The 26,516-nt window shown below is 43.4% G+C and overlaps 1 protein-coding gene across 1 annotated transcript in view; it reads left to right on the plus strand.

The window, feature by feature from the left end:
- Positions 1 to 26,516, plus strand: part of LOC135219143 (uncharacterized) — a 117,264-nt gene that overhangs the window by 63,982 nt on the left and 26,766 nt on the right. The gene's annotated exons all lie outside the window — the stretch shown is intronic.

Consider the following 26,516-nt stretch of genomic DNA (forward strand, 5'->3'; position numbering starts at 1 on the left):
CGTCAAAGAAATATCTTCAATTCATGATAGGAGGCAAGATTTTTCAGTTCAGGGCTCTTTGTTTCGGCCTGTCTACAGCTCCACATGTCTTCACCAACCTGATGGCGAATGTAGCGAAATGGCTTCACCTAGAGGGAATAAACATCTCCCTCTACTTAGACGACTGGCTGATCAGGGCCAAGTCGGAGAACCAGTGCTTGGAGGACCTGTTGATAACACGGAATATGGTAGAATCTCTGGGATTACTCGTGAACCTCGAGAAGTCGCAACTGATCCCCAGCCAGAACTTGGTCTATCTGGGGATTCAGATGGATTCTCGGGGTTTTCGGGTATTTCCTTCGCGAGAGAGAATCACTCGAGGTTTGTCAAGAATCTCGAGCTTCTTAGAGAGAGAGAGCAGTTCAGCGAGGGATTATTTGAGCCTTTTAGGGACTCTGTCCTCGCTAGAAAAGTTCTTCTCTCTGGGGAGGCTTCACCTTCGCCCTCTTCAGTTTTTCCTGAAAGAGGTGTGGAGTTGGAAGACGGGACAACTCTCAGACACTTTCCCGATTCCACAGGAGGTGCAAAATCACTTAAAGTGGTGGATCCTTCCTCTAAAGAAGAACGAAGGCGTGTCACTTGGCCTGCAGAACCCCAACCAAGTGTTATTTTCCGACGCTTCGGAGTCGGGATGGGGAGCGACGCTAGGAGCAAGGGAGGTGTCAGGCACCTGGACAAAGGAGCAGGTGTCCTGGCACATCAATTGCAAAGAGCTAGTAGCCATACACCTGGCCTTAAGATTCTTTGAGGAGGTAGTCAGAGACGGGGTGGTTCAGATAAACTCGGACAACACCACGGCTCTGGCTTACATACGCAAGCAAGGAGGGACTCATTCATTCTCCCTCTATCTACTAACAAAAGACCTATTAACCTGGACAGAGGAAAGAGGTATAACTCTCCTCACAAGATTTGTGCAAGGGATAAGGAATGTGAGAGCGGACAGGCTAAGCAGGAGGAATCAGGTCCTTCCCAGAGTGGACTCTACACACGAAGTGTGCCGGAAGTCTGTGGTCTCTGTGGGGAGGCCTCACATAGACCTCTTTGCTACGTTCCTCTCCAAAAGAGTAGAGATCTTTTGCTCTCGTGGAAGATCCAAGAGCCTTTGCAATCGACGCGTTTCTCCTGGATTGGTCGGGCCTAGACGCCTACGCCTTTCCCCCATTCAAAATCCTGGGGGAAGTACTCAGGAAATTCGTGGCTTCAAAGGGCACGAGTTGACCCTCATAGCCCCATTTTGGCCAGCCCAGGAATGGTTCACGGAGGTACTGGAGTGGATAGTGGACTTCCCCAGATCTCTGCCAAGCAGAACAGATCTACTCAGACAACCCCACTTCGAGAGGTTTCATCACAACCTCCCCGGTCTCGCTCTGACTGCCTTTCGACTATCGAAAGACTTGTCAGAGCAAGGGGATTTTCTCGCAAGGCTGCAGGCGCTATCGCTAGAGCCCGCAGATCTTCAATGAGAAGAGTATACCAATCGAAGTGGGAAGTTTTAGGAGGTGGTGTAAGAATAAGAAGCTGTCCTCCTCCATTACCTCTATAGTTAACATTGCCGATTTCCTCCTTTTTCTTAGAGAGGAATCGCACCTTTCTGTGTCTTCAATCAAAGGATACAGAAGTATGCTGTCTTCAGTATTCAGGAATCGAGGGCTAGAGATTGCAGAGAACAAGGATCTCCACGATTTGATTCGGTCCTTTGAGACTTCGAAATCAGCGTCTCCGAGAACACCTAACTGGAATCTGGACGTGGTCCTGAAATTCCTTGCCTCAGACAAATTCGAGCCTCTACATCTGGCTTCCTTCCGCGACGTCACTAGGAAATGTTTATTCCTGTTGTCTCTAGCGACGGCCAAGAGGACGAGCGAATTGCACGCTCTGGACTCCAAAGTGGGGTTTAAAGGAGATGCAGCTATCTGTTCATTCCAGACATTGTTTCTGGCGAAAAACGAAAACCCATCAAAACCTTGGCCCAGAAGCTTTGAGGTAAAAGGCCTATTTAACCTCGTAGGCAGAGAGATAGAGAGGTCTCTCTGTCCGGTTAGAGCTCTTAAATTTTATTTAGAGAAAAAGAAGCAGATGGGAGGCTGTCAGCAAGGTCTTTGGTGTGCTGTGAAGAACCCCAAAAGACTCATGTCTAAAAACGCCTTGGCCTTCTTTGTGAGAAGCGTGATTACTGATGCGCACAAGAACTGCCCGGATGAATCCTTCGGTCTTCTAAAGGTTAAGACTCATGAAGTAAGGGCAGTAGCAACGTCCCTGGCGTTTCAAAAGAATATGTCTCTCAGGAATATCATTGAGACTACATATTGGAGATGCAATTCAGTGTTTGCGTCTCATTACCTGAAGGATGTGAAAGTGACCTATGGGAAATGCTTCTCTCTCGGTCCATTTGTATCAGCAGATACAGTTCTGGGACTTGGAGCAAAGACTGATCCTTAAAATATTTTATCTTAAATGCACATAAACCCCCTTGTCAGATATGTGCTTGGTTTCCTATTAGCAAGCGTACTGATGTCGCACGGGCGGCTGGTGTCATTGCTGGTAGGGGACCAGGGGTATGTATGGCTAGTAGGGGGGTACAAAATTTTTTTTTTGTGTTTTGTTATAAATGAAAGTGTAAATATGTTTCGAGTTTTTGGTTGTTTGTAAGGAGTTTGGGGATAACTCCTTGCAATCTTAGAACTAACATGGATGTTAGGATCAGGTGATCGGGATCGGTGTTGTGCTCCTTGAACAAGGTGTATTGTCATGTTAGTGGAATAGCACCCAATGACAAAGGCCTTTAGGCTCTGCCGAGTAAGTGGATAAGACCCCATTGGCAGACCCACAAGAACTCTTAGTCATAGATCAATATCTCACTGAGGCTCTTGAGGCGAAGCAGACTCCTGGGCAGTAGCCACGAAGTCTTCCGCCTAATCAGGTAGGAACCAAGGTTTTATTAATGCCTACAACATATGTTGTTTACCTGTCTATTTCAGTAGTTAACTATCTCTTACCCACCACCAATGGGTGCTAATCAGCTAAGTATATATCTGGCAGGGAAGTTGAATGTATTAAAATGATATTGTCATGATACAATAAAGTTTTATACATATTTACCTGACAGATATATACAATTAATGGCCCACCCAGCCTCCCCGCAGGAGACAGGTGGAAGAGAAGAAATCTGATTAGAAAACGGGAATGGTTCCTAGTCCTGCCACCCAGGGCAGGGCGGTAGATCACCTGACCTACCGGTAGCGTGTGCCGCAAAATTTGAATTTCTGTCGGGGACGACGGAGTCTATAGCTAAGTATATATCTGTCAGGTAAGTATGTATAAAACTTTATTGTATCATGACAATATCATTTTTCCTAACTATACAAACCTGAGGTCCTTTACACATAGTTCCACCTCATGCCACCCCTCTCTCTGTTTTCCCTGGGCCTAAAGCAAACTGATTCTTCTCCTCCCAGTCGCGTGTGCGCTCACTGTCGGACAAGCAGTTAACTATCATACTCCCTTGTTCGAAGCTTACGACCGGTTCCAGCTGCCACAAGTTACATTCCTATTATTAAAGGACCTTAGGTTTGTATAGTTAGGAAAAATACAATTTTGTACATTCAACTTCCCCGGCAGATATATATACTTAGCAATAGACTCCGTCGTCCCCGACAAAAATTCAAATTTCGCGGCATGCTACAGGTAGGTCAGGTGATCTACCCTCCTGCCGCTGGGTGGCGGGACCAGGAACCATTCCCGTTTTCTAATCAGATTTTCTCTGTCGTCGGTTCCAACAACACTATTGTTGGTTCCTCCTGACCTGATTTTCTTTTTTCGTTTGCCGTTGATCTTCTGGACTGTCTTTGGTGAAGTATTAGATCGTTGACTTGACATACGCTATTGTGGATTGTTTTTGGATTACGCTTTTGGATTTTTCTTATGATGTCAGACTCTGCTAATGTATATAGAGTGTGTGTGAATGAGGGATGTAAGGTGAGTCTACCAAAGGCTTCGGTAGATCCTCACACTGTATGTAAGAGGTGTCGGGAGAATGATTGTTCTTTAACTAACCCTTGTAAGGAATGTGAGTGTCTGAACGAGGAAGGATGGAATGCTCTAACTTCCTACTTGAGGAAGTTAGAGAAGGATAGAATTAGGAAGGCTTCTTCTAGAAGCTTTAGTAGGTCTCGTTCTAACGAGCCAGTTGAGGAAAGTTTAGTTTCTTTACCTAATGTAGTGTTAGCATCCTCTCCTACGGTTTCAGCTCCCTCACCCTTCACCGGACCTGTGGATTCGTCGGTGGAGATGGCTAACATGAAAGCCGCTTTACGAAGGATGGAGCTTCAAATGCTTGCTTGGCAAGGTAAGTGTGCTGTGTCTAGTGAGTGCAGTGTTCCCAGTGCAGTGGAGGGGGCGTCTGATTGGCTCTGCAACGCTCCCAGGTCTAGACCTCTTCCAAACTCTCAGGCCCAGTGGAGGAGGAATGTCAAAAACCGTAAGGAGGTTGTAGAGAATCCCCACTGGTCAGGCGTCCCTTCGGCAGAATCTGTTGTTACGACCCAGACTGCCAGGGATCGCCACAGCAAAGGCATCCTTAAGCAGTACTTTTTGTCCTCTGATTCAGCTTCTCCTAAGTGCGGATGGAGTTCGGCTGAGGAATCGCGCCCCCTGAAGAGGTCCTGGAAAGCGCTTAGCAGTATCTTGGACTCCAGCCTGGAGCGGTTCCCAGAGGAGTCACCGACGGACAGGAAGAGAGCCAGGAGAGCCCCTGTCAGCCCTGCTCCTAGTTCAGCGTCTCCTTCAGCTTCTAAACCTCTTTCGCCTTCTTTGGAAGCGGACCAAGAGAGTTCTACCAAGAGGATTTTGATCAATCTGCAAGAACAGATTTCGTCTTTGGTGGCCGCTCTGGTTAGAGATCCTCCTCGCAGGAAGAACATATCTCTTCCAGTTTAGAAGTTTAAGCGCCCTCCGCACAAAAGGAGCGCCTCTCGAGACAGGAGTTTGTCTCCGAGAAGCTCCAAGCGCCTCTCCCTGGTTAGGCGCTCTCTTCCTGGCAAGCACGGTTCTCCTGATGTATGCGCCTCTCCTCGCAGCCGCTTTTCTCCTCGGGGAAGCAGCTCCCCTCGCAGGCGCGCTTCTCCTAGCAAGCTCTCGACGCCGACCAGGCGCACAGCGCCAGATAAGTGCACGGTATCATCCAGGCGCGCGGCGCCAGACAGGCACTCGTCGCCTACCAGGCGTTCTTTGCCTGCTAAGCGCTCTCCTTCCTTCAGCCGCTCCTTTCCACGTAGAAGCGCCTCTCCTCGCAAGCACTCCTCCCCTATCAAGCTCTTGACGCCAGCCAGGCGCTCTTCGCCTACTATGCGCTCTCCTTCCTTCAGCTGCGCATCTCCTTACGGGCGTGCAGAGGAAGACTTCGATGAGGTTTTGGAGGAGGAAGCTCCTAGAGTAGCAGCTCTGTCCGACTACAAAACTTTGGCGGCCCTGCTGGTCCAAGAATTTGGTGATTCCCTCAGCCCAGCTGCTCCTCCCTCTCCTCGGTCGCTGTTCTCCAGTGCGAAGACAGCGAAGAGTTCCTCCTTCTTGAAGATGCGCCCGACCATTTCGATGAGGAAAGCTCTCCAATCGGTAGGGGATTGGTTCAAGTGGAAAGAGGAGGCAGGGAAGACAGTTTTTTCTTGTCCTCCCTCCAAGCTCTCGGGAAGGAGAGGCATGTGGCATGAAACTGGAGAGCCGATGGGGTTGGGACTTCTATCTTCAGCTGAGGCGGACTTCTCTAACTTAGTAGATTCCGCAAGGAGGCCATTCCCTTCCCACGGCCAAGACTACATGGGGAATGACAGAGATGGACCATTTCCTCAAGGGATCTTCCATGTACTGGAAGTGTTTTAACTTTTTGGATTGGTCTCTTGGGGCATTGGCCAAGAAAACTCTCAATCCAGAGTTTTTAGAACCTGAGGTTCTGAACAGCGTGTTGTCCTGCATGGATTAAGCGGTCGGACGGATCGGGAGAGTTAGCTTCTCTCTTCGGAGCAGGAGTCTTAAAGAAGAGAGCGGTGTTTAACTCTTTTCTAACGAAATCAGTATCCCCGGTCCAGAGGGCTTCCTTACTTTACGCCCCTCTTTCCAACCAATTGTTCCCTTCCAAGTTGGTGAAGGATATTTCTCACTCCCTGACGGAGAAGGCGACTCAGGATCTGTTGGTGTAGTCTGCAAGGAAGGCGAGACCAGCTGCTTCCTCCGTCAGGAAGGAGAGTCTTCCCTCTCAAGCGCCCTTTCGAGGGGGCCCTGCTCTCAGAACCTCTGTCAGAGGAAAAGGTCCGGAAAAACGAGGTAGGTACTCTTTCAGGCCCTTCAAGAGGGCTAAATAGGACTTGAGTCCTCCAGACGTCATCAGGTGCCAGACTTCAATTTCTCAGAAGCCTGGGCACAGAGAGGAGCGGACAACTGGTCCCTCTCTATTTTGAGAAAGGGATATCTCATCCCCTTCAAGGAAAGGCTGCCCTTGACCAAATGCTGGAGAAGGAGGCCATAGAACTAGTTCAGGATCCCCACTCCCAAGGATTCTACAATCGCCTGTTCCTTGTGCCGAAAGCCTCAGGGGGGTGGAGACCTGTTCTGGACGTAAGCGCCTTGAATCGCTTTGTGGAGAAAAGGAAGTTCTCCATGGAGACAACTTCTTCGGTTCTTGCTGCTCTTCGTCCGGGAGATTGGATGGTTTCCCTGGACCTCCAGGACGCGTACTTCCACGTACCGATTCATCTTGCCTCAAGGAAGTATCTGAGGTTCATGGTACAAGGGAAGATCTTCCAGTTCACAGTTCAGGGTTTTGTGCTTCGGCATGTCGACGGCCCCGCAAGTATTCACGGGGCTCATGAAAAATGTAGCCAGATGGTTACATTTGAAGGGGGTGAGGATATCTCTGTATCTGGACGACTGGCTTATTCGAGCCAAGTCGGAAATTCGATGTCTGGAGGATTTATGTACGACCTTATTGATGACCCAGTTACTTTGACTACTGGTAAACCTCGAGAAGTCCCAGATGGTCCCCAGCCAGAACCTTGTTTATCTGGGGATTCGGTGGATTCTCGGGGTTTTCGTGTGTCCATCCCCGGAAAGGCTCGAACGGGGTATGGAAAATGTGACAGCCTTCCTAGAGAAAGAGCGAAGTTCCGCGAGGGAATGGCTGAGTCTGCTGGGGACACTTTCCTCGCTGGAACAGTTCTTCTCTCTAGGAAGGCTTCACTTGAGACCCCTGCAATTTTATCTGAAGAAGATGTGGGATCAGAAGGCAGGAGACTTGTCGGATTCCTTCCCAATCTTACAGGGGGTAAAAGAGCAACTGAGTTGGTGGCTAACTCCACTCAGATTAAACAAAGGCTTGTCGCTTCTGAAACCTAACCCGCACCTAGTGTTGTTCTCAGACGCGTCAGAGTCGGGGTGGGGAGCAACACTAGGGGGAAAGGAAGTGTCAGGCACCTGGAAGGGGGACCAGGTGAACTGGCACATCAATGTGAAAGAGCTGTATGCAATCTTTCTGGCTCTAAAGTGGTTCGAGTCAGAAGTCAGAGGCACGGTGGTCCAAGTCAATTCGGACAACACCACGGCTCTGGCTTACATCAGAAAACAAGGAGGGACACATTCCTTCTCCCTGTGCGAGACAGCAAGAACCCTGCTTCTATGGGCGGAGGAGAGAGAGATTACGCTCCTAACCCTATTCGTTCAGGGAGAGAGGAATGTAAGAGTGGACCTGTTGAGCAGGAGAAACCAAGTCCTCCCAACAGAATGGACGCTCCATCAAGACATTTGTCAGAAGTTGTGGACACTTTGGGGCAGACCACATCTAGACCTGTTTGCCACGTATCGAAACAAGAGGCTGGACAACTTTTGCTCCTCCATAGCAGACCCGAGAGCAATAGCAATAGACGCTCCTCTTAGACTGATCAGGGATAGATGGTTACGTGTTTCCCCCATTCAAGCTTGTGGGGGAAGTAATGAAAAGGTTCGTTTCCTCTGCAGGAACAAAACTTACCCTGATCGCTCCTTTTTGGCCCGCTCAAGAATGGTTCACAGAGGTACTGGAATGGACGGTGGACTTCCCTAGATCTCTTCCACTCAGGAGAGATCTGCTCAGACAGCCCCACTTTGAGAGGTTTCACAAAAACCTCCCTGCTCTCTGCCTGACTGCCTTTCGACTATCGAAAGACTCGTCAGAGTGAGAGGCTTTTCACGAAAAGCTGCTAGCACGATCACCAGAGCCCGCAGGTCTTCAACCTTGCGGGTGTACCAATTGAAGTGGGAAGTCTTTCGGAGATGGTGCAGGTCGAAGAAGCTGTCCTCTTCCAATACCTCTGTGACCATTATTGCTGACTTCCTTCTCTTCTTAAGGGAAGAATGTCATCTAGCCGTATCTACGATTAAGGGCTATCGTAGCATGCTTTCCACTGTGTTCAGAAACAGGGACCTTAAGATCGTGGAAGATAAAGATCTGCACGACCTCATCAGATCCTTTGAGACCTCAAAGAGAAAGTGTTCTCAACCTCCTAGCTGGAACTTGGATGTTGTTCTCAAGTTCTTGACTTCAAGCAAGTTCGAACCTCCTCATCAGGCTTCGTTCAGGGACCTGACTAGGAAGTCAATTTTTCTCGTGGCTCTCGCAACTGCGAAGAGAACTTGCGAGTTGCAAGCTCTGCACTCTAGAGTAGGGTTTAAAGGTGACTCAGCTATCTGTTCCTTTAAACCTCTATTCCTAGCAAAAAATGAGAATCTCTCGAAACCCTGGCCTAGAAGTTTCAAGGTCAAAGGACTCTCACCCTTAGTGGGGAGAGAGATTGAAAGGTCCCTGTGCCCTGTCAGGACCCTTAAATTTTACCTGCAAAGGAAGAAGAAACTTAAGGGCAGTCTTGAGAGTCTGGTGTGTGGTCAGGGACCCTAAAAGGCCCATCTCTAAGAATGCTCTGGCGTTCTTTTTGAGAAGCGTCATTACGGAGGCGCATGTGACGTGCAATGACGATCAGTTGCAGCAACTTAGAGTGAAGGCGCATGAAGTAAGGGCCATTGCGACCTCTCTGGCTTTCCAGAAGAACATGTCTCTGAAAGATATTCTGGCTGTCACTTACTGGAGATGCAACTCTGTGTTTGCATCTCACTACTTGAGAGACGTAAGAGTAACTTACGATAAGTGCTTCTCTCTAGGGCCCTACGTATCTGCGGATTCGGTGCTGGGACAGGGAGCTGATTCTAATCCTTGCTAGTGTAGTTTAGTTTTACTTTGTGGTGGTGTGTTTTTATGGTTGTTTGAAAGGAGGTTTGGTGGTAACTTCTTTCAATCATAGTTCTAACTCGGGTTAGATGGTCAGGTGGTCGGGATTGGTTTTGTGCTCCTTGATAGTGCCAGAGGCAGAGGTTTTGTCATGTAAGTGGGATAGCCCCCATTGACAAAGATCCTAATAAGGTTCTGTCGCGTATGCGGGTAAGCCCCCATTGACAGATCCACAAGAACTCTCAGTCATAGGTCACTACCTCGCTGAGGCTCTTGAGGCAAAGCAGACTCATAGACAGTATCCATGAAGTCTTCTGCCAAATCAGGTAAGAACCAAGGTTTTTAACCTACAACATGTGTTGTTTCCTGTTTATTTCAGTAATTTAAGGTGTCTCTTACCCTCCACCTAAGTATATATCTGGCGGGGAAGTTGAATGTACAAAAATGATATTGTTATGATACAATAAAGTTTTGTACATACTTACCTGGCAGATATATACGATTAATGGCCCGCCCAGCCTCCCCTCAGGAGACAGGTGGAAGAGAAAATCTGATTAGAAAACGGGAATGGTTCCTAGTCCCGCCACCCAGTGGCGGGAGGGTAGATCACCTGACCTACCTGTAGCGTGTGCCGAGAAATTTGAATTTCTGTCGGGGACGACGGAGTCTATAGCTAAGTATATATCTGCCAGGTAAGTATGTATAAAACTTTATTGTATCATAACAGTAGAACTTTTCGACAAATTGTTATTTTTTGCAGAAACAGTATCTGGAATTGTAAGATCATGGAAGGCCAAATACTTTTGATAATGTAATAAAGGTTGAGGATTCTGTCTTGTACACTAAAACTAACAAGTTCTGTTCATAATCCTTAAAAGCAAATAAGTTCTTTTAACCCTTAAACACCGACTGGACATATTGTATGTCGACTAAAGTTGTCTGTTGGGTGCCAAGTGGACGTACGGTACGTCGACTACAAAAAGTTATTTTTAAATATTTGCGGAAAAATAGTTAATAGGCCTAGTTTGCAAAAGATTTTAAATCACGCCCCTTGAGGGATGCTGGGAATTCACGTATCACGCTGTTGTTTTGTTTACAAGCGTTACCCAGCCGCGCATGTGCGAATTTCTTTCTTCTCGCACTACAAAGCATCAGCGACGCATCGTCGGAGAGCGATTTCTTGACGCATTTGACCGAAATGGTCGAAAAATGCAATTGTAAGCTAAAACCCTTACATTCTAGTAAAATTCAATCATTTACCTTCATTTTGCAACAAATGGGAAGTCTCTAGCACAATATTTCTATTTGTGAATTTTTGAAAAATACTTTTTCCTTCCCCCGCACACAGTAACTCTGCTGAAAATCTCAGAATTTCTTTAGTCACCTTGTCGTAATTTTCGCACCGTTTTCTATTAGGCCTTACATAAAGTGTTACACATGAAAATGTGCGCAATTTCATGTAGAATACAACAAAAAATAACTCATGGTTGTAGCTTTTATCAGTTTTGAAATATTTTCATATAAATCACGACAAGTGCCAAAATTTAAACCTGCTGTCAACTTTAACTTGACCGAAATGGTTGAAAATTGCAATTGTAAGCTAAAACTCTTACATTCTAGTAACACTCAATCATTTACCTTCATTTTGCAACAAACGGGAAGTCTCTAGCACAATATTTCAATTTATGGTGAATTTTTGAAAAAACATTTTTCCTTCCCTCCACGTGCGGTAACTGTGCTGAAAATCTCAGAATTTCTTTATTCTAGGCCTTATATAAAGTGTTATATATGAAAATGTTTGCAATATCATGTAGAATACAACAAAAAATAACTCATGGTTGTAGCTTTTACCAGTTTTGAAATATTTTCATATAAATCACGACAAGTGCCAAAATTTAAACCTGCTGTCAACTTTAACTTGACCGAAATGGTTGAAAACTGCAATTGTAAGCTAAAACACTTACAGTCTGGTAATATTAAATCAATTACCTTCATTTTGCAACAAACGGGAAGTCTCTAGCACAATATTTCGATTTATGGTGAATCTTAGAAAAAACTTGTTTTTACGTCCACGCGTTACGAATTCATGCATCATTTCGTGATAATATTTTCTCTGGGTTGCTTTGATCGTTTTACAATTTGTTATATAAAAAATCATCGCAATTTAGCGTACAATACAAAAAACATAACTCATTAGCTTTTAATCGTTTTGCTCACAGCGCGATTTGTATACAATTATACATGAAAGTTTTTTGCGCTGTCATATATATTCCAATATTTATATATGATAATATTTTTTTCATTTATGATGGTTGTATACTAAACTTCAGGCAATGACAAAAAAAGGAGCCAAAAATGAACTCTTAATCTTAAAAACTAAGCATGCTGTGATTTTTTGAAAAAAAAAAATTTTTCCGCTTCAGCGCTAACTCCCGAACGTTGCTGGCATACGAGAGAGACTTTGGTAAATAGAGGCTCGGCGTATAATGGTTAAACAGTTATAATTTTAATCACAAATCTAGTCAAACCCAACCTACTGAATCCACATAAACATACTGTTTCATATCTGTACAAAGAGAGATCAAATTGAGTCTCATTGAATAGTGTTATTCTCGTCTTGGTCATGTGAAATTACTGTAATGGTAGCTTCAGAAATGATTTTACTGTAATGCCAGTTTGTTCATGACACTTACCTGTCAGAGATATATATATAGCTGTATTCTCTGAAGTCCGACAGAATTTCAAAACTCCTGGCACACGCAGTGGTCGGCCAGGTGGTTAGTACCCATTCCCACCGCTGGGATGTTGCACAGGCGGCCCTCGCTTTTGTCAGGAGGTTGAGAACGTTCAAGAGAAGCTTCGTGATGACGTTCGCCAGGCTTCTGCATTAACTCGACGTTTCTATCATGAGAGAGCCTACCAACGCCCGAAGTATCAGGACGTTCGAAAAGGCTCTAGGATTCCTTCCCTTCAAAGAGAACAACGTTTAGACTATGTTTCTGATCTTACCCCTCAAGAAAGAGAATTGTTATATAAATATCGACGAGAGGCTTGTGGTTTAGCGTATGAGAACTCTCGACTCTCGAAAGGAAGTCGTAAGACTCACCAGGACGCTCGCGAGGACGCCCCAATGCAAGTTAAGCGTCCTGAGCGAAGTTTGAAAGACGCTTGACGTCCATTGGAGCAAGAGCCGCTTCAGGACGCTTTTGAGGATGTTTTTTTACTTGATAAAGCAGTATGTCTTATAGACAATAAAGCGCAGCGAGATCGACAGCTTTCGTTGAGAGACGTGTGACTTCCTGCGAGTCCTAATTCTCGCTCCATAGCAAGGACGCTCTGGATGACGCTAGACGCCCTACTAATTGGGAAGTTCAACCTAGATCGGACTTCTCTGCCGTTCAGAAAGATAGGCGTACTCCACTGCGAGGAGCTTGACAGGAATTCCGCAAGGAGGCTTTTGAAGAACCTTTGCCCCTAATTGCTTTGAGAGACAAGCCTTTACAAGGAAGTTTCAAGGTTTCAAAGACAACAGCGAAGCATTCGCGCATTGTCTCGTCTATCCGTCCAGCGGATAGAGGCTCCCCTTTATGAACAGAGCCTCAAAGTTTAATGACTTCTTGTTCAGCTAAAGAACCTTCTGCCTGTCAAGATCAAGGAGAGTCTTCTAGCAATGCTCGTCCTGCAGAAGAGGAAGAGCCTTCGGAAGCATCTACGGATTATAGCACGTTAACACGCTTACTGAAGCAATTGTTTTCGGACAAATTCCAAGCACCAGTTCCTCTCTCCCCGCCTTTGCAACTATCCTCATCTAAGACTAGAAAAGCTCCTGGATTTGTTAGGATGGCTTCTTCGCTCTCTACTAAAAGAGCGTTCAAAAGAATGAATGACTGGATGGAATCAAGGAAGACGAAAGGAAAGACTTCCTATGCGCTTCCTACAGCTAAGCTAAACGGGAGAGCCGGTATATGGTATGAGACCGGAGAAGAAACAGGATTGAGGCTTCCTTCGTCTGCACAAGGTGACTTTTCAAACCTGGTCGAGGCACCGAGGAGATCTTACCTGTCCTCGGCTAAGGTTTCATGGACTATGCCTGAAATAGATCACCATCTAAAAGGACTATACAGGACGCTGGAAGTATTTAACTTCCTAGACTGGTGCTTAGGAGCTTTAGGTCTGCAGTCTAAGAGCCCAGAATCAGTGTCACTAGAAGAATTATCGAGCGTCCTGTCATGTATGGACAAAGCAGTAAGGGATGGCTCAGATGAGCTGGCAGCCCACTTTACTACGGGGATGTTAAAGAAACGAGCGCTTTTCTGCAGTTTTACAGTGGACCCCCCGTATTCGCGTTCTCCGGATTCGCGGACTCACACATTCGCGGATTTCTCTTGGGAACGTTTCCCCGCATTATTCGCGGAAAATTCGCGCATTCGCGGTATTTTTCTATGAGAAATATCCACAAATTCCTGGTTTTTGTGATCAATTTCATCATAAAATGCACTTTTTGTGATAAAACTATTAAAAAAAAACAAAAACCAAGTATGAAAATTTTTTGTGGTTTTTCTAAAGTTTTAACTAACGAAATAGGCTGTTTTTAGCGCTTTTATAGGGGTTCCAAACATTCGCGGATTCTAACTTCACGGGGGGTCTGGTACGCATCCCCCGCGAATACGGGGGGAACACTGTACTGCTAAATCAGTTTCCCCTGCGCAGAAAGCAGAGTTACTATTCGCCCCCTTTTCTTCTCATCTTTTTCCAGAAAACATGGTAAAAGATTTATCTGTGAACCTTAAGGAGAAAACGACACAGGATTTGCTGTCTCAATCATCTAGACTTCCTACGGCGCAATCCTCTTCTCGAGTAACTCAAGTACCAAAGAAGAATTTTAAGCCCTTTCGTGGCAGAGCACCATCAAGAGCTTCTACTCGAGGAAGGGCTTTGCTAGAGGCAGAACCCCCGCAAAACCCAGGGGGAAGAAATGACGACCTTGCCCTTCAGGCACCTGTGGGAGGGAGACTTTCTCTCTTCGCAGAGGCTTGGAGAGCAAGGGGGACGGACGCCTGGTCCCTTGAGATTATAGAGAAGGGATACAAGATTCCCTTTCTCTCCATACCTCCTTTGAGCACCAAGCCCATAGACCTGTCGCCGTCGTATCAACCACAGAAGCAACAGATTCTCCTCGAATTACTAGATCAGATGATCGAAAAGAGAGCCGTAGAACGAGTGCTCTCGACAGATTCCCCAGGCTTCTACAACAGGTTATTCCTGGTTCCGAAGCAGTCTGGGGGATGGAGGCCTGTCCTAGATGTCAGCAGACTGAACCTTTTTGTGAAGAAAGAAAGTTTCAAAATGGAAATATCACAGTTGGTCCTGGGAGCCTTGAGACCAGGGGACTGGATGGTGTCATTGGATCTCCAAGACGCTTACTTCCATGTCCCCATCCATCCCCGGTCCAGGAAGTTCCTCAGGTTCATTTTAAGAGGACAGGTCTTCCAGTTCAGAGCTCTATGCTTTGGACTGAGCACAGCTCCCATGATTTTCACTCTTCTCATGCGGGACGTGGCAAAGTGGCTTCACCTCTTGAAGATACGAGTCTCCCTCTACCTAGACAACTGGCTCATACGGTCGTCGTCGAGAGCAAGGTGTCTGGAGGACCTTCAGACTACGTTACTGTTGACGAAGGCCTTAGGCCTCCTGATCAATTCCGAAAAGTCCCATCTGACCCCGACACAGTCCATCGTGCATCTGGGGATTCAGATGGATTCAGTGGCTTTACGGGCTTTTCCGTTGCTAGAACGACAGCGGAAAGGCTTAGAAAAAGTGTCAACCTTCTTGGAGAAGGAAACATGCTCGGCGAAGGAATGGATGAGTCTGCTGGGGACCATTTCATCGCTGGAGAAGTTTGTTTCTCTAGGGAGGCTACACCTCAGGCCCCTACAGTATTTCTTAGCAGAAAACTGGCAAGACAAGCAAAACTTAGAAGAGAGTTTGAGAATCTCTCCGTTGGTCAAGAAACACCTAGAGTGGTGGCTCGATCCCATCAAGATGTCGGAGTGTCCCTCTGTCTTCGGAGCCCCGACCTAGTGTTATTTACAGACGCGTCCATGACAGGCTGGGGAGCAACTCTGGGAAAGGAGGAGGTGTCAGGCCTCTGGAGAAAGGAACAGAAGCCTTGGCACATCAACCTCAAGGAGTTGGATGCAATTCGCTTGGCCCTTCTAGCCTTCCAGGAACGAGTCATAGGCCGAGTTGTCCAGATCAACGTGGACAGCACCACGGCCCTTTCTTATATCAAGAAACAGGGAGGGGGACACTCTCGATCTCTCTTCAAAATAGCGAGAGAAATCCTGTTATGGACGGAAGAGAGAAACACAACTCTCCTGACAAGATTTGTTTCAGGAGCCCAAAACGTCCGGGCGGACCTTCTAAGCCGTCACAATCAATTGATTACAACAGAATGGACTCTGCACCTAGGGGTCTGCCAAGAGTTATGGAGACTATGGGGACGACCATTAGTGGACCTCTTCGCGACTTCGAAAACGAAGAGACTTCCTCTTTACTGTTCTCCTATCATCGACCCGGAAGCAGTAGCTGTAGACGCCATGCTATGGGATTGGACGGGGATGGATTTATACGCCTTTCCCCCGTTCAAACTCCTGGGAGAAGTAACCAGGAAGTTAGCAGCTTCGGAAGGAACACGGATGACACTGGTCACCCCATTCTGGCCGGCAAGCGATTGGTTCACAGAGGTCATGTCCCTGCTGGTGGACTTTCCAAGAACCCTACCAGTAAGAATCGATCTTCTCAAACAGCCCCACTTCGAGAGGTATCACCAAAACCTGTTCGCTCTGAGTCTGACTGCATTCAGACTATCAAGAATTTGGCAAGAGTGAGAGGTTTTTCAAAGGCAGTGGCAAAAGCTATTGCCACCGCGAGAAGAGCTTCCTCTCGATCTGTTTACCAGTCGAAGTGGGCTGTCTTTAGAAGATGGTGTAGGAAGGAAGGCATTTCCTCCTCCAAGACCTCTTTGAGCCAAATCGCTGATTTCCTCTTTCATCTAAGGAATGTAGACAAGCTCGCACTATCAACAATTAGAGGATACAAGAGTATGCTATCAACAGTCTTCCGTCATAGGGGCCTAGATTTGACTAACGATAGGGATCTTCACGATCTTCTGAGATCCTTCGAAACGTCAAAAGTTCCACAGGTTAAGACTCCTTCGTGGAACTTAGACATAGTTCTGAAGTTTTTAATGGCGAGCCCCTTCGAACCTTTGCACGCGGCCTCGCTAAAGGACTTAACGAGAAAGGCCCTCTTCCTAACCACCCTAGCCACAGCGAAAAGGGTGAGTGAGGTTCAAGCCATTAGCAAAAATGTTGGATTTAGGGGACATAATGCAGTCTGTTCCTTGAGTCCTTCCTTTTTAGCTAAAAACGAGAATCCATCCAATCCCTGGCCCAAGAGCTTTGATATCGAGGGATTAGCAGGGATCATTGGTCAGGAGCCAGAGAGAGTCCTGTGCCCTGTCAGGGCTCTAAAATTCTATCTGGATAGAACAAAACAAAGTAGAGGTCCGTCGGACAATCTATGGTGTTCTGTGAAAAGAACTGATTTACCGATGTCTAAGAACGCCTTAGCGTTCTTCTTGAGAAGCACCATCAGGGAGGCCCATTCGTCCTGCCCAGATAGTGATCTGAAACTTCTGAAAGTCAATGCTCATGAAGTTAGAGCTGTCGCAACTTCAATGGCATTTCAGAAGAATATGGCGCTCAGCAAAATTGTGAGCACCACATATTGGCGAAGCAACTCTGTGTTCGCTTCACACTACCTCAGGGATGTGAAAGTGGCATATGAGAACTGCTTTTCGCTTGGACCATACATATCAGCAGATTCAGTTTTGTGTACGGGAAGCAGCGCAAATCCTATCCTTTAGAAAATGGATAGATGTGCTTTTGTATTTTGGTTATTGGTTTTTTGGTTGTAGGGTCGACTGCTAGAGGTGGACTTCCCTTTATTTTAGCCTTAAAGTTTCGGGGACTAACTTTGCTAGGCTAGGTCAGGTGGGGTTTTTTTCTTTGCTTCGTTGCCCTTAAAGTATGGTCAATGTGGTCTTGACACATTATTGTCACGCCCCCGTTGTCAGATCATCTAGAACTCACCAGCAATACAGGTCACGTCCTTGCTGGAGACTCTAGTAAAGCAAAAGCAGACTTGGGTGACAGTAATCACGAAGTCAGCTATGCTAACAGGTAAGGAACCAAGATGTCTATCATCTGCATGTGAAAGGTTTCCCAAAATCCTTTTATTCTGTCCCTCCCCACCTCCAATGGTGGGAATCAGCTATAATATATATATATATATATATATATATATATATATATATATATATATAGATATATATCTATATATATATATATATCTATATATATATATATATATATATATATATATTATATATATATATATATATATATATAAATATATATAATATATCTGACAGGTAAGTGTCATGAACAAAATGATATTGTTATGATACAATAAAGTTTTGTTCATACTTATGGCAGATATATATATATATATTATATATATATATATAACAAGTACACGCCCAACCTCCCCTCGGGGACAGTGGCATTAGGAAATCTGAATAGAAGATTGGAATGGTTCCTGACACCCGCCTCCCAGCGGCGGGAATGGGTACTAACCACCTGGCCGACCACTGCGTGTGCCGGGAGTTTTGAAATTCTGTCGGACTTCGGAGAATACAGCTATATATATATATATCTGCCAGGTAAGTATGAACAAACTTTATTGTATCATTACAATATCATTTTTACTTTTACCTCACACCTGGGGATTTGTTACCACTAGATAGTGGTGGGCGTAGTCGATTAATAGTAATTGATTTCATTGATTACGTTTAAAAAATCCCAGTACAGGCGGCCCTCGGTTAGCGGCAGGGGTTCCGTTCCTGGCCACCGACGCCAAGCGATTTTCGACGTTGAGCGATTTTAAAGCCTACGGCCGCCGCACACCTTCTTTCGAAACTCTAGACCAGTCAAAGGCGCCGTAATCCCACAACGGCGCAATAAGTAAAATTATATTTATGCAGTATAGTACTATAGAATTTACTGTACAGTACATGTGGGTGTCTAGAGTTTGTAAAGATATAATAAAGTTTATACAGTGTACAGGTAGCTGTAGTGTTCAGGTTATGATCATTAGTCTTACGATAGTCCGATTTTATGAGAGATCAAATTACAATGGCCTAACTTTATACATCTTCTAGTTACATAAGTTCAATATCAGCAAAAGAGAATGATGAAAGTGTGGTTTTAACGTTATACTCGTTGCGTGAACGTGTACAGCCATGAACAACCGAACGAGAAACTACTTTTTTTTTTCTAAGTACAACCGAACTGGATAACATCTGTTTGGCTTGTATTTCGATCATCGTACTACAGTGCAACATTGCCGTATTTGTTATAAATGGCGTTATGTGTAGAATAGAACTGAGATATCTTAATATAATAACTTTATTCGTTATAGATCAGAGATCAATATAGATTAAAGATCAACCGGGAAATATACCGTTAAATTTAAACCTAGTTATAACTGAAGCTGAGAAAACTGTTCAAGCTGCTGATGACTATTATCGTACATCGGCAACAAGGATAAAACTGCAGTAAACGTCTGCCATCACACACAACTGTAGATAAAATTGGGATAAAATCATTTTAATCAAAACTACTGTGCTTGAAAGAATACATTTTACTGTTGGTTTCACGCCGATATAAGATAAATAACGTAAAGTTCGTATTACGATGATATAAAGGATTATTGCGAACGGAATCACGTAATTTTTTACGCAATAAACATGCCGCCAACGTTAATCTGTTAACGAAAAAAAATAGTAGTTCACATTCACAACGAGGACATATTCAATAAATATTTCCACCTAAAAACACGCTGTATAAGGAAAAATAACTTTGTCTCATATAAGTCAAGTATATAGATATTCGTTTATGCTAACTAGAAGCAAGAGCATTCGCTCAGAATTGCGTTATGGTGAAACAAACTCGTATTCATCAGCTGATTTCAAACCACAACATTGGCCGCTCCGCGGAATACGGGCTTAAGTTTGCCGTAGTATTTTAAAATACAATAATATGAGAACACATACAATATTCTTGGATACAGTGAAATAATGTATAACTTTTTAAAGGATTTATGGAAAAGATGCATAATTAATAAAATAACACAATGCATTTTTCGGAACTGGCGGACAAGAACGAACATAAAAAAAACATCCCCTGACAACGTGGAGCGTAGTTACAAAGGCTGCCTTAATTTGTATCTTATTTCTGTACAAAAATGAAAATACCTTTACGTAATATATTTTCATACACATTTTAAACATAAAAGCATAAACATTTGAAAAATCGACACGTCGATCGCTAAATTTGCACTTTTTTTTTTTTTTTTTTTTTTTTTTTTTAACTCGATATTTTCGGAAGAGCGGCAGTCGGCGGCATACAAGAACGAACTTGAAAAACAACAACGTAGTTGATAACTTGAAGGGGAGTTTCAAAAGCTGCCTGTTTATCATATTTTCTGCACAGAAATAAAAATACCCTATTCGTAATACATTTTCATACACATTTTAAACATAAACAAAAGCATAAACATTTATAAAATCGACATCGATCGCTAATTTGCACTTTTTTTTAAATCGATATTTTCGGAAGAGCGGGCGGCGGTGGCTTACAAGAAAGAACATGAAAAAATATCGTATTTGATAACGTGAAGGGCAGTTTCAAAAGCTGCCTTTGTATCATATTTCTGTACAGAAATAAAAATGCCTTTCACGTAATACATTTTCATACACATTTTAAACAAAAGCATGAGCATTTATGAATCGACACATCCATAGCTAAATTTGCACTTATGTAACTCGATATTTTCGGGAAGAGCGGCAGTCGGCGGCATACAAGAACGAACTTGAAAAAAAACAACATAGTTGATAACTTGAAGGGGAGTTTCAAAAGCTGACTGTTTATTATATTTCTGCACAGAAATAAAAATACCCCATTCGTAATACATTTTCACACACAAATCGACACATCGATCGCTAATTTGCACTTTTTTTAAATCGATTACTCGGAAGAGCGGCAGGCGGCGGCTTACAAGAAAGAACATGAAAAAATATCGTATTTGATAACGTGAAGGGCAGTTTCAAAAGCTGCCTTTGTATCATATTTCTGTACAGAAATAAAAATGCCTTTCACGTAATACATTTTCATACACATATTAAACAAAAGCATGAACATTTATGAATCGACACATCCATAGCTAAATTTGCACTTATGTAACTCGATATTTTCGGCATAGAACAGCGTCAGAGGCATATATTTTACCCTAATACCTACGTAATAACTCTCCATAAAAATTGTTAATATAATTTGCATAACCTTTATGGTCTGAACGGCATTTCTACAAATGTATGGACTCGTTAGACAACGGCGCTAGCGGCGCTGTTAACTGAAATTTGTGCCGTAAAGATACCTTTAAAATGCCTTATTTTTTTAATGAATATTTTTGACGACCGCCGTAAAACCGATTCGCCGTTGAGTGATTGCGCTGTTAACCGCGGGCCGCCTGTAGTCGATTATTTTTAATTATGCAACTTACCCAGTAATTACATAGCTATAGTTTCTGTTATTCGCAACAGTATAAATTCAAAATTCGCGGTAGCGACACTGATAGGTGTGTAGGTGACACAGTCTCGCCCCCCCTAGCGAGAAGGTTAGGAACAACACAGCCAATTAGCTCATTCTGTTTCTGCGACTCCTGGTGTAAACATCTGGTGTCGGCAGCAGTTATTCAATTTTTGCCGGTCATTTACCAGATTTCGGTATACAAACCGAGAGTGGAATAACATCAACCGAAAGCTTCAGGATAAGTTTTTTCCTTGTTTTATTGCATTTCACTGAAGTAGTACATCTTTAGGTCACACTTACAGCGACTTGCAGTTAATTAGTCAACTACTATTTGACGAGTGTTGAACTATAATATGTAAACATTGGTTGTAGTGGACCAGTGTTTACACTTGTTAGCAATCAGATATTGTTCAATAACACGTTTCAGTTGCGCATTTTCACAATTAGTAACGCAACAAAGTGATGTGTCACTTAACTGATAAGGAAGTTGCGTAATAGTGGAAACCCTGCATCAGCTATCTTCCGGATAGAGTAGCGTAATAATGTAAACATTGCATTCGTTATCAGAACGATGTTGGTGTTGAATTTTATTTCTGCAAAAACATGTTGGCAGGATTAATAATTATTGTTTTAAGGTGTTTTCACCACTTTAGCTTGTTAGCATGTCCGCTACTGAACGAATTTGCAATATATTTAAACTTATCAATCTTTTCAACCTCAGTGCAAAAGTTTAATGTAGCAGGAGAGAATTAGTTATTATGGATTTTCGGAGGGCGGTCTATTGAAATCCTATTAAAAGCAAGAATAAAATTATTATTATTGATATTTTTATTGTTGATGTAATAGTATTAGTATTGGAAACAACTTGAAAACGTACAAGAGCCCACTACAGTGGTCCCCCCGTATTCGCGGGGGATGCGTACCAGACCCCCCCCCCGCGAATAGTTAGAATCCGCGAATGTTTGGAACCCCCCTCTAAAAATGCTCATAAACTATCTTCAACATGCAAACACCAAAGCATCCCTTAAAGACCATCCTTCATCAAATATGCATAAAATATCCTATTATGGTTCATATTAATCTTTGAAATAATACTATTTTAAAGTAAATCTTACATTTTGTGTTTATACATAAATACATACTATGTACGTACTGAATGACTTAGTTACGTATGTGAAAATAATTCAGTCCCCCCATAAGTATTCAGTCATGCACGTTTTCTTTCATGTGTTACTATTTGAGACATCCATTTTCTTTTTACAAGGGAACAATGTAATGTGAAATCACTAATACCAAATGTCTACTTAAAGTATTATCCTACATCAAATATACCATTGAATTGGTATTATTAATATCATTTTAAAGTAATCTTAAACATTTTACCATTAGAAATATATAAACAGCCAATAGCAGAGAGAGAGAGAGAGAGAGAAAGAGAGAGAGAGAGAGAGAGTGTTATGGTTACTGTTTAATCTCATTAAATGTAATATAATTTGTAAACTAGTACTGTATATTATTATTTTACCATAAAGATATACTTATACATACACTTCCAGCCCAAACAGAGGGCGAGAGTTACCACTAGCGCATGCTAGAATCTCGTGTGGAGAGAGAGAGAGAGAGAGAGAGAGAGAGAGAGAGAGAGAGAGAGAGAGAGAGAGAGAGAGAGAGGGTTGTCCTTATTTAAAAGAGTGAAGTGGATAGATTATTGTACTTCTTTAAAATACTATCACATATGAATTTTGAATATAGTTATATTACTATTATTATTATTATGCAAAAATATTAATAAACATACACATGTACCATAGAAATTCTCTCATCTCAGTAAAAGAGAGAGAGAGAGAGAGAGAGAGAGAGAGAGAGAGAGAGAGAGAGAGAGAGAGAGAGAGAGAGAGAGAGTACATTATCCTGATATATGGCAACACAGTTGTTGGACCCCAGCCAACTCGGCTTGCTACTGGAGTTCCAAGAGAAAGATGAGGGATAAAGTGCATTTTCTTTCATTCTTACGTAATTCTTTTTATTTATAAACTAAAATCTTGTTAATTCACTTTAGTATTTTCTTTAATAAATTTATATTATTGCTGTTTACATTAACATTGATATTTGAAAATTAGTAAATCATCATACAAAAAACATACATCGCTTTAAGAGAGAGAGAGAGAGAGAGAGAGAGAGAGAGAGAGAGAGAGAGAGATTATCGTAGTAGTATTTGTAAAATACTTTCACATATGATTTTTGTAATTACAGTTATTATTATTATTATTTGAAAATATTAATAAACATATTACGCACATATGTACCATAAAAATCTCTCATCTCAGTAAAAGAGAGAGAGAGAGAGAGAGAGAGAGAGAGAGAGAGAAATTTCATGAGCAGTTGATGGCAGTAACAAATCAGCTCCTTCCCCCTCCGGTCACTTAACTTGATACGTATATCTGAGTTTTAGTACCTGGAGTTAGAGAAAGAATCTGACTGGGATTTCCTTCATTCTTCCATAATTTTTTACAATTGTAAGCTAAAATCTTACTAATTCACTATGGTATTTTCTTTAATGAATTGATATTATTGCTGTATAAATTAATATTAATATTTGAAAATAGTAAATCATTTATTTATCATCCAAAAAACACACAAATCTTGTAGTAGAGAGAGAGAGAGAGGAGAGGTTTATTATTATTTTTATTATGTGATATTTAAATTTAAAATTAGTTAAAACTTACTAATACAGGTATTAATCAAAATTAAATATTTTGAAAATTAGTAAATCATTTTGTATCATAAAAATGTATTTAGTCATGAAAATAAACATCAAAATACACTAATTAGTGATTATTTTTGTCGGAAAATTCCGCGAATGGGCGAGTCCGTCCGCGAATAATTTCTAGATAGGTTCCAAAGAAAAATCCGCGAATGTGTGAGTCCGCGAATCCGGAGAACGCGAATACGGGGGGAACACTGTACAGAGAGAAGATCCCCATAGAGGGCTGTACTTAAAACCTTTAAGGGAACAAAGTAATGTTGATTTAGCATGTGGCCTTAGCTTGAATCAAATCAAAACTGTTAAGTAGCTAGAATGATGATAGTACGCTTGCCTTCAAAGCTTTTAGCTTAACTGGGCCGAATTGTTCGGGCTGATCTATCTTTAGCCATATGTTTGACATAAGATTATATCATGCATATACGTATCTCATAGTTTACTGAGCCCAGTAGTGGACGCTTAGTAGTGTCCACAAGCGTCCAGCGGATCTGTGGCAGCGTACAGTTGAGCCTAGTAGTGAACATGGCGCCGAGCACCCAATAGCATCCATTGGCGCCGAGCGCCCAACAGCGTCCATCGGCGCCGAGTGCCCAATAGCGTCCATCGGCGCCGAGCGCAAAGTAGCATCCATGGCGCTTAGCATCCAGCTGTTCTGAGCTCTCAGTATTGTAGCTACACAGGTGTTCAAGTAGTTTTCTTGTGATATATGGACACCTAGTCAGATAACACTCAATCCCAGTTGTTTTTTCTCTCCTGCTACTAGCTCTTTAATTTTAATGATATAACTTGTCCAGTGGTTGCACAGCTATAAGTTCCACTTATAGCTGTGTAGTTGATGGATAGGTATTATTGAAAAATTATTATTTTAAGAATGTCATTTTTATTGTAAAAATTTAATTCGTACCACATGCTCCTTTGCTTGTCTCCCTCGCCTCCTTCCCATACCATTGCCAGTGGTGTTGAGATTAGCAATGTTAACCCTGTGATAGTGAAGTGTTGTGCAGTGGAGGAGGTGCTGTTCGTCCCCTGATTCTCCTAGGCAAAGGTCCCTGTCAAACTCCCCAGCACCATACTGGTAGCCCAAGGGAGGTCGGTGGGATTTGCCCACGGACAGGTGGTCCTTTTGTTAAATCCCAGGTCGTGACATAGTGCCATTGAAAAGGCATCTATAAGGAAGTGTTTTGTCTTTCAGCAAGTGGGTTGAGCCAGTGGCGCTTTATTGCAGAGTCTCGTCCACTGTAAAGGAGGACTCGTAATATGTTGCCTCCTGTCCCTCCTAAGAAGACCAGAGTGTTACAAGAGGACCAATGTCCTTCTTGCAGGTTCTGGGACAGTCCAGAATGCTTTTCACACAATGACAAAGGCTTAGAGGGTCAGTGTAGTGAAAGGATACCCTTTTCCTAGATTCAAAAAAGTTGTCCTTTGGGCGTCCATCAGATAAGGTTGCATGCAGGGAAAGTTCTGATTGTCTGTTGGCGCCAGACCTCTTTCCTCCTATGCTCCCTATTCCAGATACTAGTTCCTTTGTGTTGGAGTCTAGCTCTTAAAAAGTATACAGCAATTGAGCGTCTCTTGGTGACTGTGCGTCCTTCTTCAGCAGGAAGGGACTCTGTCCTGCCTTCTGTATCTAAAGTAATTCAAGCCCCTTTGGGCCCATTTAGGTTTAAGACTAAGAAGGGAAGACTACCCATTGGCGCCTCAGCTTCAACGAGCAGTTGAGCGCTCATTGTCGCAGTAGTGCCTACTGGTGCATGTTTCACCTCTTCTTCAAGAGCGCTCACTGGACTCAAGTACCACTGCTGGCGCCAAAACGTTCAATGGCTCCCGAGCGTCCATTAGCGCCCGAGCATCCATTGGCTCCCAAGCGTCCATTGGCTCCCAAGCGTCCATTGGCTCCAGAGCATCCATGAGCGTCCGTTGGCACCCGAGTATCCATAAGCGCCTGAGCGTCCATCGGCGCCCGAACTTCCATAGGTGCCCGGCGTAGCTGGATCAGTAGGAAGTTTTTCTCAGCCATGGACAATGCTTACATCTTCTGTCTTACTGACAGTGTCAGTTATGACTCTCAGATCCTTCGACTGCAACCATTCAAAATAAGTTGGACAGTATTTTTGGTTTTAGGAAGTCTTTGGTTACTCCTGTTCAACCTTAAGCAAACTTGTCTCCATTTTCATCGCCCGAAGAAGAAGAGGATGAGTCATCTCAGACATCCTACAATTTGCTACTTTACTACTTTGTAGCGAATTCTTCAGATTTGTTCTCTTCAAGGCTTCATGAAGCATACTGCTTTTTCTATCCAGCCACAAATAGCCTTGTCCCCTGTTTTTTTGGCAGAAGAAGAGGAAGAAGACAGAGATTAGGAAACTCCTACGACTTACAAGTCGGCTCTACCTCCAACATGGCCAGTGTCTTCATTTTTTAGAGATAATCAAGTAGATTCGTTCAAGTTTCTTATCTAGTTTTTTAGGCGATGAAGGAAGCTAACCTTTGGCTTTCTGAAAGAGGTAACAAGGATAGGTTAACTTTAATTTCCCACCGTCACATCTTTTGACAGGAATTAGGCGATGTAATTAAAATTATCTTCCGTGTGGTTGTAGTAGTGGGCTTCCTTGATTGGACTGTTGGAGCGTTGGGCCGCAGGATCAAGGAATGTTCGGTGCTGGATGAGGATTTTTACGGACCTTTAACGAGACAGTTCCACGGAATTGTCTCCTTTTATGTTGGGCATTCTGAAGAAGACGAGAGAACTCAT

Source organism: Macrobrachium nipponense, chromosome 19, assembly GCF_015104395.2.
Source record: "Macrobrachium nipponense isolate FS-2020 chromosome 19, ASM1510439v2, whole genome shotgun sequence".
In the NCBI taxonomy this organism is placed as follows: domain Eukaryota; kingdom Metazoa; phylum Arthropoda; class Malacostraca; order Decapoda; family Palaemonidae; genus Macrobrachium; species Macrobrachium nipponense.